The sequence below is a fragment of the Somniosus microcephalus genome, unplaced genomic scaffold, assembly GCF_052327205.1.
Source record: "Somniosus microcephalus isolate GS21.2 unplaced genomic scaffold, FLI_Smic_1.0 unresolved_chr4, whole genome shotgun sequence".
Lineage (NCBI taxonomy): Eukaryota > Metazoa > Chordata > Chondrichthyes > Squaliformes > Somniosidae > Somniosus > Somniosus microcephalus.
The window spans coordinates 16,156,463-16,172,650 of record NW_028225182.1 but is presented as its reverse complement, the minus strand read 5'-3'; the positions used below and the strand labels follow the sequence as shown (position 1 = coordinate 16,172,650).

The window sequence follows — 16,188 nt, the reverse complement described above, 5'->3', positions numbered from 1 at the left end:
AATATCCGCAGTCAGGAGCTGAAAAGGACCAAGAGCTGAAAAAACACCAGAAAAAAGATAAGAAATATCAGAATTGTGATCAACACTTTAATGTGTGTTCTGGTAGTTTAGTGGTTTAATTGTTTTAATCAACATTCATTAACCGAAAGCGTTGTTTTGCAGAATGAAAGAAATGCTCACAGTAAGGGACAGTCGAAAGCTAAGTAATTTAAATTTAATAATTTGTGAAAATTTATTCATTGACGAAGATTTATACCCTATCAGAATTTACGCACTGTTTATTTTAGGAGTCTGCTTTAAATTGTTCGTTGCTTCTGACACAAGAAACCTGTTAAATTTATTTCACAGAAAAATAATGTTTCCGCCCGGGCTCAAACCAGGGACCTTTTGCGTGCGAGGCGAACGTGAGAACCGCTGCACTACGGAAACCTCTGCTTAATTGAACATCGAGAAAGCACTGTTCAGACAGAAGGGACACTACAGAATCGCTCTTTCTGCAATGATTTCCTTTCACTGGCATTTCTCTGACCGAACTGCACAAGTCAAAAATGTTCCTTTCAAAGTCATTAAACTGCCGAATTTCCTTCCCTCTGGTTTAACCCAGGGGTTTGAATTGTTCTGCAAACCATGAACCAGGTTCACCAGAATTCCAAGGTGTGTAAGGAAATCAAGCATCAAAAGCCCTTTCATTAACCACAGGGATTCAAGCAATTTTCTGATCGCAAAGCGCTTTCTCACCTTGTCAATATCTCTCGTCTATTTGCCGGTGTTTCCCGATTCTGCCTGTCTCTCTGGCTCTGTTTATTCTGTGTGACCACCTGCAGGTTGATTTTTAGCGAATACCTGTGCTTGTGTCTTGTCACATTAAATAAATGTGGAATTGTGGTGCTTCTCTCCCTGACACTGGGGAAAGAGTGACACAGTCTTTGGAGCAAGTGTCTGGTTACTGTGAAACGGCAAAGAAAACAATAATTCTGGAATTACTCGGAAGAACAGTGACCCCGACGTGATTTGAACACGCAGCCTTCGTAATTTAGAGTCAGACACGCTACCGTTACGCAACGAAGTCCTACAATAGCAGTCGCGCTGTTTTTATATATACACGTTCCACAAACACTGTTTCATTCCTCCTGCCTTCTCCTGATTCCTCAGTGTCATGCACAGAAGCGCCTGATGCCCTCATTTGTTTAACGTAACAAGCAGACACAAACACAGGTATTCCTTTAAAATCAACCCGCAGGTGGCCACAGACACAATAAACAGATCCAGAGAGAAAGACAGAATCGGGAATCTCCGGGAAATAGACAAGAGATATTGACAAGGACTAAAGCGCTTTGCGATCAGAAAATTGCCTGAACCCCTGTGGTTAATGAAAGGGATTTTGCTGCTTGAGTTCCTTATACGTCTTGGGCTTCTGGAGAACTTGTTTCGTAGTTTGCAGAAACGCGGCTCAGACATGCTGTTGTGACCGAGCCGGAGCCACCAGGTACCTGACTGCAATCAGCGACAATGAAATACATTTTCAACAGGCCCGGCTAGCTCAGTCGGTAAAGCATGAAACTCTTAATCTCAGGGTCGTGGCTTTGAGCCCCACGTTGGGCGGTATTTATTTGGTTAAACTTTTATGTTGCTTGCAAAGCGTCATTAATTGAGCGATAACCTTGTTTTGCACAATGAAAGAAATGCGAAGTGAGAAAATACTGCAGATGCTGGAAATCGAAATTGAAACAGAAAAAGCTGGAGATACTCAGCAGGTCAGGCAGCTTCTGCGAAGAGAGAAACAGAGTCAACGTTTCAGGTCGATAACCTTTCGTCAGAATTGGAAAAAAGAGGTAATGGAACAGATTTTTAAGCAAGTGTAGGGGATTCTATGAGATCATGGCTTACCTCCTGCCTCAATTCCATTCACCGGCCCTATCGCCATATCCCTTGATGCCCTTACCAGTCAGAAATCTACCGACTTCTGTTTTGAACATACCCAATGACTGAGGCTCCACAGCCATCTGGGGAAGAGAATTCCAAAGATTCACCACCCTCTGTGTGAAGAAATGTCTTCTCCTCTCAGTCCTGAATGGCCTAACCTTTATCCTGAGGCTGTGGCCCTTGGTTCTAGACTGCAAAGATCTGCGGGTTAGGTTGATTTGGCTATGATAAATTGACCCTTAGTGTTAGGGGATTAAATACGTGGGGTTACAGGGATAGGGTGGGATCTGTGTGGGGTTACAGGGATAGGGTGGGATCTGTGTCGGTGCAGGCTCGATGGGCCGAAATGGCCTCTATCTGCACTGTGGGGGTTCTGTGATTCTGTGATTCCCCAGCCAAGGGAAACATTCTCCCAGCATCCAACCGATCAAATCCTGTAATAATTTTGCATGCTTAATGAGATCCCCTCTCATCCTTCCGAATTTAAGAGATTGCAGGCCTTGTTTACTCAATCTCTTCTCATACGAGGTCAGTGACAGTCTTGCAAATGGTGACTTGATATTCGGTAGTGGGGTCATGGTCCAGGCGGAGGTAGGAGGAGGTGTTGGTGAATTGGTGTACAGCTTCCGCTAGCGAGAGGTCGGTTCGCCAAACAGCAACAGCACCACCCTTGTCAGCAGGTTTTGTGCTTTGTGTAGTTTGCAGAAACGCGGCTCAGGCATGCTGTTGTGACCGGGCCGGAGCCACTCCTGCTCCTATCTTCTATGTTTCTTTGTGAATGGAGCAGGTGAACTGCTGAATCCCACTTTTAAGGGAAGACCCAAAGTGCTTGACAGTGGTGTGAAAATAAATGAGTTCCGCTTGGTAATTAAAAGTGGAGACTGTCAGAAGTGGGATTCGAACAGACACCTCCAGAGAAGGCTGCGACATGAACGCAGCGCCTTAGAACGCTCGGCCATCCTGGCTTGTTCCGTTAATTTCTGCATCTCATCACTCCACATGAAGAACGTTTCCGTCCGGGTGCTTGTTCAATGCTGTTGAAGTCTCAGTGACCGGGATATCATCTCCCCCTGGGGTTTTCCTGCGCTTGTGCTCGGTGTATGGGGAGGTTTGTCCCGTGTCCCTGGTATCTTGCAGCTCCAGGGATAGGCAGTAACAATCTGAACTCTGGAGCTGGGGAAAAGCGAATAATTAATGGGTTTGTTTTCGGGCCTGAAATGCGGCTTCGATCTGTTGGTATTAACCGAGGCCGGGGCTGCGAGATATTTCAGTTTGTTCACGTTTAATCAGAGGAATATTCGCAGTCAGGAGCTGAAAAGGACCAAGAGCTGAAAAAGCACCAGAAAAAAGATAAGAAATATCAGCAATTGTGATCAACTCTTTAATGTGTGTTCTGGTAGTTTAGTGGTTTAATTGTTTTAGTCAACATTCATTAACCGAAAGCGTTGTTTTGCAGAATGAAAGAAATGCTCACAGTAAGGGACAGTCGAAAGTTGAGTAATTTAACTTTAATAATGTGTGAAAGTTTATTCATTGACGAAGATTTATACCCTATCAGAATTTACGCACTGTGTATTTTAGGAGTCTGCTTTAAATTATTCGTTGCTTCTGACACAAGAAACCTGTTAAATTTATTTCACAGAAAAATAATGTCCCCGCGCAGTCTCGAATTGGGGACATTTCGCGTGGGAGGTGAACGTGATCACCGCTACACTACGGAAACCTCTGCGTAATTAGATATTGAGAAAGCACTGTTCAGACAGAAGGGACACTACAGAATCGTTCTTTCTGCAATGATTTCCTTTCACTGGCATTTCTCTGACCGAAATGCACAAGTCAAAAATGTTCCTTTCAAACTCATTAAACTGCCGAATTTCCTTCCCTCTGGTTTAACCCAGGGGTTTAAATTGTTCTGCAAACCATGAACCAGGTTCACCTGAATTCCAAGGTGTGTAAGGAAATCAAGCATCAAAAGCCCTTTCCGTAACCACAGGGATTCAGGCAATTTTCTGATCGCAAAGCGCTTTCTCATCTTGTCAATGGCCCAGTAATTCGTCTCTGAACGCGTGAGTCCGGTCGGGGTACTCACGCGTCTGGCCGGAGGAACTGCTCGTGTTCAGCATGCACAGCGCATGCGGGGAAAACCGGCATTTCCAGTCCTCTGAACGAAGGGGTTCAGAGGCACAGCGCGTGCGACTGCACAGGCAGCGCGTGCGCAGTGAACTTCGTCGATTTCATTCATGGATTCAGTGAGGGTAAGTCCTGACAACTTACACATGAAAAAAGCAGGAGTAAAGCTATCGAGAAGCTGCGGAGGAAGAAGTCTGTCATCGTTGAGCTTCTGAAAGTCTTCAATTTCTGTTTGGGAAAGGGAGGAAAGTAATTTTAAGAAAGGCTGAGGTAAGTTTAAAAATTTTTTTTTGTTGAAAACGGGTTTTCAGAACTGTAGTGAGAAGGAGCAACTGTGGCTGTGGCCAAGGCCTCATTGAATTTATTTTTATAAAATGTGAAATTTAATGTTTTAAAAATAATAAATTGCTTACAAAATGTTATTGTCATCAGTAATATTTAGTAAGTATGTATGTATGATTGTATGTATGTATTTATATTTTCCATTTAGGATGTGCATTTATGTATGTATTCCTTTCAGTACGTGAATGAATGTATTTATGTATGCAATTTACGAAAAATATGTAGGCCTGTGATATTCATCAGGCGGGAAGGATGTGTTTGCAAGCCGTTAAAGCATGCTTCCTGTCATAGGCCGAGTTGATGTTATAGGCACTCAGTTTATTAAAATAAGTGTAACAACTATTTCCATTTATTCTGTGTGAGGAGTAGTCCTGTGAGCGAGGAACATGCCCTGGTGTAGAAATTTTGCCGTGATGCTATTTGTATGTTTGCTTCAAAGAAATAGGAATGCCAGGGAGCAACGTAGAAGATTTAGGAACCATGAACCTCTCCTGATCAGAAGGAACAACTACCCACCCCACAGAGTTTACAGGGAGAGGCGATCATTTGAAATGCTGTCCAAGGAGTTGTGTATCAGGCGGCTGCGCTTCAGTAAAGAGGCAATTGGACGACTATGTGACATGTTGAAGGCAGACCTTGGAGCCACGCTCAAAGACCCGTACTGCCTTGTCAGTGAACATGAAGGTAACCACAGCATTGAACTTCTTTGCAAGTGGATCATTTCAAGCAGGCACCGGTGACATAACCAACATCTCTAAGAATGCTGCGATGGTCTGCATTCACCAGGTCACAGCAGCCATTTGCCGTAGGATTTCTGATTTCATTATGTATGACTTGTCCGCTCGTCATCAGAAGGAGATGGCCTTAGCATTTCATCGCATTGCTGGATTCCCCAAAGTGATTGGGGCCGTCGATGGAACACATATTGCATTGAAGGCACCCAAGGATGCACCTGTGACATTCATTAACAGGAAGGGGTATCATTCATTGCATGTAATGATATTATGTGATGCGCACCTGAGGATCCTAAACGTTAATTCAGGACACCGGGGGAGTAATCATGACTCCTTCGTCCTCCGTAACTCTAAATTGTATGATTCTCTCAGCAAATTGCCTACAGGATCCGCATGGATATTGGGCGACAAGGGCTACCCGCTAAAACCATGGCTGATGACCCCCTACCGCAATACCATTAATGAGCCTCAGGAGAGATACAACCATGCACACGTGTCTACACGTCAAGTGGTGGAGAGGACAATAGGAGTTCTGAAATCACGCTTCCGGTGCCTGGATAGGTCAGAGGGGACCTTGCAGTACTCTCACCAGAAAGTGGCAAGGATTGTGCTGGCCTGTTGTGCTTTGCACAACCTTGCCCTGCAGGAAGGACTGACCCTTAACAATGAGGAACAGCTGCCTGTTGAAGTGGAGGATGAAGGCGATGGCATTGTACATGTTGCCAGGCCTCATGGGGAGGAGCCAAGTGCCGCCAAATCTAAGGCTGCTCGCGAACTGCTGGTAGCCAACACCTTCACGCGGTAGTTATGCCCTGTACCTACCCCTCCCCCCCGCAAGGCAAAGACAGAAGCAGACACATATTGAAGTGAAACAGTTACCTTTTATTGCATAATCAAACACTTTTCAGATTCAGTTTCAATGTTTAAAGTGAATAACTTGTAAATTTCAAGTAACAGTTATGAACTTTAAAAAAATTTATGGACAGGAACAGTGAGGAAGTGTTATTGGAAAGAGTTCGTCTTTACTTGTCTTTCTTCGTTCAAGGATGTTAATGACCTATTTTATGCAATTTAAAAATGTTAACGTTAACAGTTTTGAAATCACTTTGTAAACATGTTTAACTAATTTGTGTTTGATTCTTAGTGAAATTAAAAAAATTAAGATGCTAACTACCTCTTTTAACGTTTTGAAACATGTGCAAAATGGTGACTGTTAGAAAAGAAAATGTAAACATTTTACAGTAATTTTTACTTTCTTACTGCAATACAGACATTCAAAGCGCAAACTAGCTATTTTACAATTTTGTAACATTTGTTGTAAAAGTTTTTGAAGTTAAATAAAAGTTTAAATTCTTTATACATTGATTACTGGGTGTACTGCTGAAACGATAAGGTTACCTATCCTTTCCTTCATAAATAAACACTTGAATTTAAATATGTAAGAAAACATTTAACATTTAAATAAAGTGAAAAATATAACAATTTAACGATTTGCCAACTGGCCTGTGTGACTGAGGGTTGAAGGTGGCGGAGTGAGCTGACGGTGACACTCTAACGCTTCCTGCGCCTTTTCACTACCCGTGACTGGAGCCCTCCAGATCTATTTGCAAGGGCCCTGTCAGATTGTTCCTGCTCTTCAGCAGCGGCTTGAGAAAAGGGTTGTTGCTGAGGCAATTCTATGCTGTCCTGCATCATGACTGGCATAGCTGCTGGCTCCTGGGACCAAAGTGGCTCTGCACTGTGACCTAGGGAGGGCATTTGTGCTGGAGTCAGCGTTATGCCAGTAGTGATAGATACAAGCGAATTAAGTAGTACAATCATAGTTTCATTAAGCATCACCAGCTGCGATGATATCTGATTAAGAGAATTATCATTAAGCACCCCTAACTGCGATGATATCTGATTTAGTGTAATGACAATATTCTCCATTCCCTGCCTGATAGTCTCTAGCGTCTACTTCCTTCTCAGTGAGAGAGCTCAGCAATTGCCTGAAACCTGCAATATCTTGCTGCTCATCTTGTAGGTGCTGCTGCACTTCTGCTACTCCCACCTGCACTGAATTGTCCATATGGTGTCTGCCTGTGGAGCTACCGTCATCAGTGTCTAGCCACAAGGGCCAGGAGATGGTGAGATAGTGGCCAGCGACACAGGGTCTATACACTCCTGCTGCACTTGCTGACATAGGACAGGTTGCTCCTGTTCCTCAACCACCTCAGCATCTTCAGTAATTGCTGCCATTGCATCAGAAAAACCTTCCCCAATGCCCTCTGTGGCCGCTGACTCCACGCACTGCTCATCCCGTGTGTGAGAGGTACTCTGTCCAGCTGTGGGAAGGAGGCAGAAAACATTTGCTAAGGCAAAGCACGATGTGCCACATCACAGATATTCAGCACACACCTAACCTTATTTAACATATAGCTGCCCAGGCCAACTCACATTGAGGGTCAGCAATGTCTGTTTCAGATGCATCCGCGGGGCGATTGCTAGCAAATTCGTACATCTGCTGGACCCGTTCCTCATGTTCGGTCAAAACCCTCAGCATGGCAACACCACCGCCTGTGAGTGTGCGTTCCCTGGAGTTGTGAGCACTTTTACTCTGAAATTGCAGCAGAAATAAGAGAATCACACAGCTGCATTTCTGACATGGACAGCGAAGGCTTTGAAGACTGGGTTGGGTGTTTCTTTACATCTTTGATTGAAGTCTTACAGCTCCAAGCAATGGAATCAAGATAAGAGAACAGTAGGTATCCCTGAGCTGGCCCCAAAGCCATAAAGTTTTATCGCTACCTCAGGTGACTTTACCAAGAAGCAAATTGACTGCAGTAAATGCATTGAGAAAGCCTTTATAAATCTAGCTAACTTAAATTCTAAGCAATGTTACAGTACACTATTGTAATAACTGTACAAACCCTGACAGATCGGAGTAAGTCACTGAATTTCTTGCGGCATTGTTCCGCTGTACGTGGAATGGTGGAGGTCGCGCTGACAGCTTGTGCAACTTCCGACCACGCTGCCATCTGACATTTTCGTGGAGCTCTCGACTGCTCATTCCCCATGATGCGCAGGTGCCTCGCCTCCACCTCGTTGAGGAGATTGCTGAGGTCATCATCAGTGAAGATCTGAGTTCTTTTAATCACGTGAAATGTGCGAATTCCAGCCATTTCACTTTGCTAATTAACTGAAAAGAATTAATAGAATGTTTTCAAGGCTTTAAAAAATGCTTAAATAGCTTCAATTCTCTTTAAAACTTTCTAAAAGTCATCAAAATCATTTAAACGTATTTAAAATTTAATAAAAGTTCACAAAACATTCATAAAATAGCAGATACCTTACTTTCCCTGCAGCTGTGTAACTACAAAGTCCTCTGCAGCGTCTTGGAGAGATTGGGGGCGTGTCCTATACAATGAGACCTTAAGGGGCGTATCTCACTTGCACAGCGCGCTCCAGGCTTCGCGCTGGCTGCACTCCTGGGCGGCGTGACGTCAGACGCTGCCCGGGATTCTTCTCTTTCAAACAGGAATTCCAGGCATCCCTGGAGCTGAAATGTCAGCGCGTCGGGTAAGTGCAGATCCGGGGCTTGCACGCGCGGCAAGCCCCCGACCCGAATTACTGGGCCAATATCTCTCGTCTATTTGCCGGTGTTTCCCGATTCTGCCTGTCTCTCTGGCTCTGTTTATTCTGTGTGACCACCTGCAGGTTGATTTTGAGCGAATACCTGTGATGTGTCTTGTCACATTAAATAAATGAGGAATTGTGGCGCTTCTCTCCCTGACACTGGTGAAAAAGTGAGACAGTCTTTGGAGCAAGTGCCTGGTTATTGTGAAACGGCAAAGAAAACAATAATTCTGGAATTACCCGGAAAAACAGTGACCCCGACGTGATTTGAACACGCAGCCTTCTGATCTGCAATCAAACACGCTACCGTTGCGCCAGTAGATCCTACAGTTTAAACCACGCTGTTTTAATATACACACGTTTCACAAACACTGTTTCATTCCTCCTGCCTTCTCCTGATTCCTCAGTGTCATGCACAGAAGCGCCTGATGCCCTCATTTGTTTAACGTAACAAGCAGACACAAACACAGGTATTCCTTCAAAATCAACCCGCAGGTGGCCACAGACACAATAAACAGAGCCAGAGAGAAACACCGAATCGGGAATCTCCGGGATATAGACAAGAGATATTGACAAGGACTAAAGTGCTTTGCGATCAGAAAATTGCCTGAACCCCTATGGTTAATGAAAGGGATTTTGCTACTTGAGTTCCTTATACGTCTTGGGCTTCTGGAGAACTTGTTTCGTAGTTGGCAGAAACGCGGCTCAGACATGCTGTTGTGACTGGGCAGGAGCCACCAGGTACCTGACTGCAATCAGCGACAGCGAAAGGCAGTTTTAACGAGACCCGGCAAGATCAAGCAGTAGCGTACGAGACTCTTAATTTTAAGGTCGTGGGTTCGAGCCCCACGTTGGGCGGTATTTTTTTTTTTTAACTTTTATGTTGCTTTCAAAGCGTCATTAATTGAGCGATAACCTTGTTTTGCACAATGAAAGAAATGCGAACTGAGAAAATACTGCAGATGCTGGAAATCTAAATTGAAACAGAAAATGCGGAGATACTCAGCAGGTCAGGCAGCTTCTGCGAAGAGAGAAACAGAGTTTACGTTTCAGGTCGATAACCTTCCGTCAGAACTGGAAAAAAGATGGAATGGAACAGATTTTTAAGCAAGTGTAGGGGATTCTATGAGATCATGGCTGATCTCGTGCCTCAATTCCATTCACCGGCCCTATCGCCATATCCCTTGATGCCCTTACCAGTCAGAAATCTACTGCCTTCTGTTTTGAACATACCCAATGACTGAGCCTCCACAGTTTTCTGGGGTAGAGATTTCCAAAGATTCGCCACCCTCTGTGTGAAGAAATTTCTTCTCCTCTCAGTCCTGAATGGCCTAACCTTTATCCTGAGGCTGTGGCCCCTGGTTCTAGACTCCCCAGCTAAGGGAAAAATTCTCCCAGCATCCAACCGATCAATCCCTGTAATAATTTTGCATGCTTAATGAGATCCCCTCTCATTCTTCCGAATTCAAGAGATTGCAGGCCTAGTTTACTCAATCTCTTCTCATACGAGGTCAGTGACAGTCTTGCAAATGGTGACTTCATATTCGGTAGTGGGGTCATGGTCCAGGCGGAGGTAGGAGGAGATGTTGGAGAGTTGGCATACAGCTTCCGCTAGGTAGAGGTCGGTTCGCCAAACAGCAACAGAACCACCCTTGTCAGCAGGTTTTGTGCTTTGCATGTTGACTGTTAACTGTTACCCATATCTCATTTTACACAATATATGGGCTACTCCAGCTCCTAATTCTTTTGTTCTTAGTTGTTATTTCCTCACACAGGAGAGCAATCTCGCCACTGGACAAGCAGAAGGAGCAAGTTCCAACCAAATGATTCCGCAAACGTGATAACTGCTACACTGTGGAACCGTCTCCACTTTCAGTACCAGGCCAGAAGGAAATGTTAAAAAATTTTGAGGATGTAACTGGTAGAATAGATAAGGGAGAACCAGTGGATGTGGTGTATTTGGACTTTCAGAAGGCTTTCGATAATGTCCCACATAAGAGATTGACGTGCAAAGTTAAAGCACATGGGATCGGGGGTAAGGTACTGACTTGGATAGAGAACTGGTTGGCAGACAGGAAGCAAAGAGTATGTCTAAACGAGACTTTTTCCAAGTGGCAGGCATTTACTAGTTGGGTATGGCAGGGATAAGTGCTAGGACCCCAGCTACTCACAATATATATTAATGATCTAGAAGTTTGAACTAGATGTAATAACTCCAAGTTTGCAGACGAGACAAAGCTGGGTGGGCATGTGTGTTGTGAGGAGGATGCAGAGAAACTCCAGTATGATATGGACAGATTAGGTGATTTAGCAGAAGCATGGCAGATGCAGTATAATGTGGATAAATGTGAGGTTATCAACTTTGGTGGCAAAAACAGGAAGACAGCTAATTATCAGAATGACAATAGATTGGGAAAATGGGAACTGCAATGAGACCTGGGTGTCCGTTTGCACCAATCGCTGAAGGTAAGCATGCAGGTGCAGCAGGTGGTTAAGAAGGCAAATGTTGCCCTTTATAGTGAGAGGTTTCGAGTACATGAGCAAGGATGCCTTGCTGCAGTTGTACAACGCCTTGGTGAGACCATACCTTGAGTATTGTGTGCAGCTTTGGTCACCTTATCTGAGGAAGGATGTTCTTGTCATGGAGGGAGTGCTGCGAAGATTCACCAGACTGATACATGGGATGGCAGGAATGACGTATGAAGACAGGTTGAGATGAATAGACTTATATTCGCTAGAATTTAGAAGAACGAGAGGGGATCTCATTGAAACTTACAAAATTCTAACAGGACTAGACACACTAGATGCAGGAAGAATGATCCCGATGGTGCGGGAATCCAGAACCAGCGGTCACAGTCTTAGGATAAGGGGTAAGCCACCTAGAGCTGAGATGAGGAGGAATGTCTTTACCCAGAGAGTGGTGAACCTGTTGGCTTCTGTACCACAGAAGGCAGTTGAGGCCAGTTCATTAAATATATTCAAGAAGGAGTTAGATATTTTTATTAAGGCTAAAGAGATAAAGGGATATGGGGAGAAAGCAGGGACAGGGTACTGAATGTGGATGATCAGCCATGATCTCATTAAATGACGGAGCAGGCTCGAGGGGCCGAATGGCCTACTCCTGCTCCTAGCTTCTATGTTTCTATGTGAATGGAGCAGGTGAAATGCTGAATCCCACTTTTAAGGGATGTCCCAAAGTGCTTGACAGTGGTGTGAGAATAAATGAGTTCCGCTTGGTAATTAAAAGTAAAGACTGTCAGAAGTGGGATTCGCACACACGCCTCTCGAGGAGACTGCGACCTGAACGCAGCGCCTTAGACCGCTCGGCCATCCTGACTTGCTCCGTTAATTTCTACATCTCATCACTTCCGCATGAAGAACGTTTCCGTCCGGGTGCTTGTTCAATGCTGTTGAAGGCTCAGTGAGCGGGATATCATCTCCCCCTGGGGATTTCCTGAGCTTGTGCTCGGTGTATGGGGAGGTTTGTCCCGGGTGCCTGGTATCTTGCAGCTCCAGGGATGGGCAGTAACAATCTGAGCTCTGGAGCTGGGGAAAAGCGAATAATTAATGTGTTTGTTTTCGGGCCTGAAATGCGGCTTAGATCTGTTGGTAATAACCGAGGCCGGGGCTGCGGGATATTTCAGTTTGTTCACGTTTAATCAGAGGAATATCCGCAGTCAGGAGCTGAAAAGGACCAAGAGCTGAAAAAACACCAGAAAAAAGATAAGAATTATCAGCAATTGTGATCAACTCTTTAATGTGTGTTCTGGTAGTTTAGTGGTTTAATTGTTTTAATCAACATTCATTAACCGAAAGCGTTGTTTTGCAGAATGAAAGAAATGCTCACAGTAAGGGACAGTCGAAAGTTGAGTAATTTAACTTTAATAATTTGTGAAAGTTTATTCATTGACGAAGATTTATACTCTGTCAGAATTTACGCACTGTGTATTTTAGGAGTCTGCTTTAAACTGTTCGTTGCTTCTGACACAAGAAACCTGTTAAATTTACTTCACAGAAAAATAATCTTTCCGCCTGGGCTCGAACCAGGAACTATTGCGTGTATAAGGCAAACGTGATAACCGCTACACTACGGAAACTTCTGCTTAAATGCGCTCGAGAAAGCACTGTTCAGACAGAAGGGAGACTACAGAATCGCTTTTTCTGCTTTGATTTCCTTTCACTGGCATTTCTCTGACCGAACTGCACAAGTCAAAAATGTTCCTTTCAAACTCATTAAACTGCCGAATTTCCTTCCCTCTGGTTTAACCCAGGGGTTTAAATTGTTCTGCAAACCATGAACCACGTTCACCTGAATTCCAAGGTGTGTAAGGAAATCAAGCATCAAAAGCCCTTTCATTAACCACAGGGATTCAGGCAATTTTCTGATCGCAAAGCGCTTTCTCACCTTGTCAATATCTCACGTCTATTTGCCGGTGTTTCCCGATTCTGCCTGTCTCTCTGGCTCTGTTTATTCTGTGTGACCACCTGCAGGTTGATTTTTAGCGAATACCTGTGCTTGTGTCTTGTCACTTTAAATAAATGAGGAATTGTGGCGCTTCTCTCCCTGACACTGGGGAAAGAGTGAGACAGTCTTTGGAGCACGTGTCTGGTTATTGTGAAACGGCAAAGAAAACAACAATTCTGGAATTACCCGGAAGAACAGTGACCTCGACGTGATTTGAACACACAGCTTTCGGATTTAGAGTCGAACGCGCTACCGTTGCGCCACGAGGTCCTACAATGTAAACGTTCCACAAACACTTTTTCATTCCTCCTGCCTTCTCCTGATTCCTCAGTGTCATGCACAGAAGCGCCTGATGCCCTCATTTGTTTAACGTAACAAGCAGACACAAACACAGGTATTCCTTCAAAATCAACCCGCAGGTGGCCACAGACACAATAAACAGAGCCAGAGAGAAAGACAGAACCGGGAATCTCCGGGAAATAGACAAGAGATATTGACAAGGACTAAAGCGCTTTGCGATCAGAAAATTGCCTGAACCCCTGTGGTTAATGAAAGGGATTATGCTGCTTGAGTTCCTTATACGCCTTGGGCTTCTGGAGAACTTGTTTTGTAGTTTGCAGAAACGCGGCTCAGACATGCTGTTGTGACCGGGCCGGAGCCACCAGGTACCTGACTGCAATCAGCGACAAAGAAATACAGCTCCAACGGGCCCGGCTAGCTCAGTCGGTCGAGCATGAGACTCTTAATGTCAGGGTCGTGGGTTCGAGCCCCACGTTGGGCGGTATTTATTTTGTTAAACTTTTATGTTGCTTTCAAAGCGTCATTGGGCCAGAAATTCGTGAACGGGGCTTGCCGCGCGTGCAAGCCCCGTATATGCACTTACCCGATGCTCCTGCCGATCACCTCCAGGGACGCCTGGAATTCGTGTTTCAAAAAGAAGAATCCCGGGCAGCGTATGACGTCACGCCGCCCAGGAGTGCAGCCAGCGCGAAGCCTGGAGCGCGCAGTGCAACTGAGACACGCCCCTTGAGGTCTCAGTTTCACAGCACACGCCCCCAATGTTTCTGCCAAGCTGCGAAGCATTTTTACATGCAAAGCAGCAGTTTAAATAGGTTTTTGGAAGTTTTTTGAAGATTTTGGTAACTTTTATAAACTTTTAAAAATGTTTACATTATTTTGAAGAATCTGAAGTAGTTTTAAACAGAATTAAAGCAATTTAAAGACCTAAAAGAATTTTTTTAATTCCATTTATTTATTTAGCAATGTCGTCATCATACGTGTCTTCACACTGTTCCCTTTGGGGAACTGTATGAAGTGGTGGAAGGATTTATGGCCATGATTAACGCTCATTCTGTGGCAGTAACCATTTTTGAACCAGCCATTAGGGCAGTTAATCCTATGGCAGGACGGTTTTACAGGCTCCCACAAGCTTTACAAGGAGGAGGGGCCACCCACACCCACGGACACAAATATCCCACTGGATGTCAACCCAGAATTTAGAGCTGGAGCTCCGACTCCACTTGCCAGGACTGTCTGGAGCAGAGTTTGAAACCGCGATCCTGATCTGGTTTAGCGGCGGGGATCCTACCGCTATGCCAAAGGCCCAATCCAATGAGCAATGTGAAATGGCTGGAATGAGCACAATTCACGGCATTAAAAGAACTCACAATTGAACTGATGATGACCTCAGCAATCCCCTCAAGGAGGTGGAGGCGCAGCGCCTGCTCATCATTGGTAATGAGAAGTCAAAGGCGCCGCAAAAAGGGCAGATGATAGCTTGGTCTTTCAAGTGGCAGCATAGGGCTCCAGTCACGGGGAGGGAAAAGGCACAGGAAACGTATGGGTGTCACCTTTTGTGTGGAGTGGGCCTTTTGCGTAGCAGTAAGCATCCCCGCCGCTGGGCCAGAAGGAGTAGGGTTTCGAACCCCACTCCAAACAGTCCCGGCAAGTGGAGTCGGAGCTCCAACTATAAATTCTGGGTGGACATCCAGCGGGATACTTGCGTCCGTGGGTGTGGGTCCCCCCCCCACCTCAGATGGGTTGTGGGAGCCTGTAAAACCCTCACGCCATAGGACTAACCACCCTAATGGCTGGTTCAAAGATGGTTACGGTCACGGAATGAGCGTTAATCACGGCCATAAATCCTTCCACCACTTCATACAGTTCCCGAAAGGGAACAGTGTGAGGATACGTACGACGATGACCTCTTGCGCAATGCACCTCCTTGGACCCTCAGTCGCAGATGCGACGGGGCAAATCGTGCAATTGTTAAATTTTTCATTTTATTTACATGTAAAATGTTGGCCCAGTAATTCCCTTCCAAATGCGCGAGTACGGTCGGGGTACTTACGCGTCTGGCCGGAGGAAATGCCGGTTTTCAGCATGCACAGCGCATGCGGGGAAAACCGGCATTTCCTGTCCTCTGAACGAAGGGGTTCAGAGGCAGAACGCGTGCGCAGTAAAATTCGCCGCTTTCATTCATGCTTTCAGTGAGGTCAAGTCCTTACAACTTACACATGAAAAAAGCATGGGTACAGTTGCTCCAGAGGCTGCGGAGGAAGATATTTCTTATCGTGGAGCTTCTGAAAGTATGTATGTCTGTATATATTCCTTTGCGTGTTATGTATATATTCCTTTACTTATGTGTATGAATGTATTATTTAATTATGACTTTCAGAGAAAGTAACTTATTGGAAAATCATAATTAAAAACATACATTCATACACATAAGTAAAGGAATATAAAACACACATACATATATGTAAAGGAATATATGCGGACATACATACAGAATTACTTATTACTGATGAAAAGTTTGTTTCCAAAAGTGCTGGAAATGTTACATTACTCATTTTAGAACACTCATTTTCACATTCCATTCACACAGCCACAATTGCTCCTTCTACCTACCGTTCTGAAAAGACGTTTAAAAAAATTTTTTTATCTTTAAAACTTACTTAAAATTTCTTAAAATAACTT

The 16,188-nt window shown here is 44.6% G+C and overlaps 3 non-coding genes across 3 annotated transcripts; 2 read left to right on the top strand and 1 right to left on the bottom strand.

Annotated features, from left to right (window-relative positions):
• Positions 1 to 356: 356 nt before the first annotated feature.
• trnaa-cgc (transfer RNA alanine (anticodon CGC)) lies at positions 357 to 429 on the bottom strand. Its single transcript has one exon. It is a non-coding gene; the product is annotated as a tRNA-Ala (tRNA).
• A 1,100-nt stretch (positions 430 to 1,529) lies between these two features.
• On the top strand, positions 1,530 to 1,602 carry trnak-cuu (transfer RNA lysine (anticodon CUU)). The gene has a single exon. It is a non-coding gene; the product is annotated as a tRNA-Lys (tRNA).
• A 12,315-nt stretch (positions 1,603 to 13,917) lies between these two features.
• trnak-cuu (transfer RNA lysine (anticodon CUU)) lies at positions 13,918 to 13,990 on the top strand. The gene has a single exon. It is a non-coding gene; the product is annotated as a tRNA-Lys (tRNA).
• Positions 13,991 to 16,188: the final 2,198 nt, after the last annotated feature.